Source organism: Chelonia mydas, chromosome 20 (assembly GCF_015237465.2).
Source record: "Chelonia mydas isolate rCheMyd1 chromosome 20, rCheMyd1.pri.v2, whole genome shotgun sequence".
NCBI lineage: Eukaryota > Metazoa > Chordata > Testudines > Cheloniidae > Chelonia > Chelonia mydas.
Window position 1 is genome coordinate 17,378,348 of NC_051260.2, and position 221 is coordinate 17,378,568.

Here is a 221-nt window from a genome sequence, read left to right on the forward strand (position 1 = left end):
TTCTACTTTCTATATTGATAGAAACAGCTTTTTAATTCAGGTCTATCATCTGCACACCTCTGGGGCTGCTGGATATATTTTTGCAAAATGGTTTTCTGGCCATGTTTCACTATTTGTGCCACTGTGGCTACTAAAGGAAGAGGAAAAAGTTATTTTGCTGCAGACAAACATTCTAGCTGACATTTGTATGCAAGGCAAAACTACACGTTTGGAGACAAAGA